Source organism: Hipposideros armiger, unplaced genomic scaffold (assembly GCF_001890085.2).
Source record: "Hipposideros armiger isolate ML-2016 unplaced genomic scaffold, ASM189008v1 scaffold_241, whole genome shotgun sequence".
Lineage (NCBI taxonomy): Eukaryota > Metazoa > Chordata > Mammalia > Chiroptera > Hipposideridae > Hipposideros > Hipposideros armiger.
Genome location: NW_017731591.1, coordinates 919,855 through 920,926, shown reverse-complemented (window position 1 = coordinate 920,926; position 1,072 = coordinate 919,855). Strand labels below are relative to the sequence as shown.

Genomic DNA, 1,072 nt, shown 5'->3' with positions numbered 1-1,072 from the left:
CGCGAGGCCGCCGCGCACCTGCGCCGCTGCCCCCGCCCGCCTTTGGGCCCACAAACCGCACCCCCAAACCAGCCCCGTGCAGCCCCGGGCGCGGGTACCTGGGCCGCGCGGCGGCGGCTTCTCCGCCCGGGTTTGGAGGGATCCTCAGCCCGGCCCCGACCGGGAGCGCGGCTGGCGGCCGGCAGGGGGCGCGGGTGACGGGTGGCTCCCCGCCGGCGGCGCCAATCCCCGCGCTCCGAGTTAATCACTGTCTCCCCTCCCGCCCCGCGCGCCCTCACGGGGGGTGTGTGGGGGGCTGAGGGGGGGAGACACGGGGAGAGCGAGAGCGAGAGAGAGAGGGGCACAAAGAGGAAGGGCCTCCGTGACTGGCATCTCCGGCGCCCCCGGTTCGGCCACCGGGGAGCCATGGCAACCTCGCGGCGGCGGCGGCTCCCCACGCTCCCCGTTTTCACCCCCCCCCCGTCTACAGACCCGCCCCCCGTCCCCGCCTCAAGCTGGCGGCGCACGCGGAACCCCATCGGGATCTGGAATCCTGTCATGAGAGGGGGAGCAGGATTGGGGGTTCGGGGGACCGAGCCCCGCCCCCCAAAAGGTGGTGGGGGGCAGAGGCGTGAAGCGAGGCCAGGGCCGAGCGCAATCCCGGCTGGACCTCGGGCCCCACTCGAGGCGGGCGGCGCGGCCCGGGGCTGCGGGGCGCCCGCGGGGGGCGGGGTGACGAGGGTCGTCCTGCGGGTGACGGGGCAGGAGGCGGGGTGCAGGGCTCGGGACCCCGCCGACGCCACCGGCCGCCCCGCCGTCCGAATCCAGCCTCAGCCCCGGGGACGGGCTGGGAAAGGGGGGTCCTTCCCGGGTCAGGGCCTCGGGGCCCCCACGGCGGCCAGGACGGAGCCCCAATCGCCACGGTTTGCTGTCCACAGCGGGCGACCCCTCCTCCCAGGGGCGAACCCCGAGTCCCCTCCATCCCGCCCGCAGAGTTGGCCGCTGGCGAGTCGGGGGACGCGGCCGCCCGGGGTCCCGCCCGGACTCACCTGCGTCGCCTCCGGGCGCTGCGCGCGGTCGCCGAGCTGCGGCC

General features: G+C 77.2%; 1 protein-coding gene across 1 annotated transcript in view; it reads right to left on the bottom strand.

Annotated features, from left to right (window-relative positions):
* CHL1 (cell adhesion molecule L1 like) overlaps nucleotides 1-1,072 on the bottom strand; it is a 154,719-nt gene extending 153,647 nt beyond the window's left edge. Inside the window, exon 1 of the mRNA XM_019655509.1 lies at nucleotides 1,029-1,072. The gene's annotated coding sequence lies outside the window, so the exon portion shown is untranslated. The remainder of the gene's footprint in view (nucleotides 1-1,028) is intronic.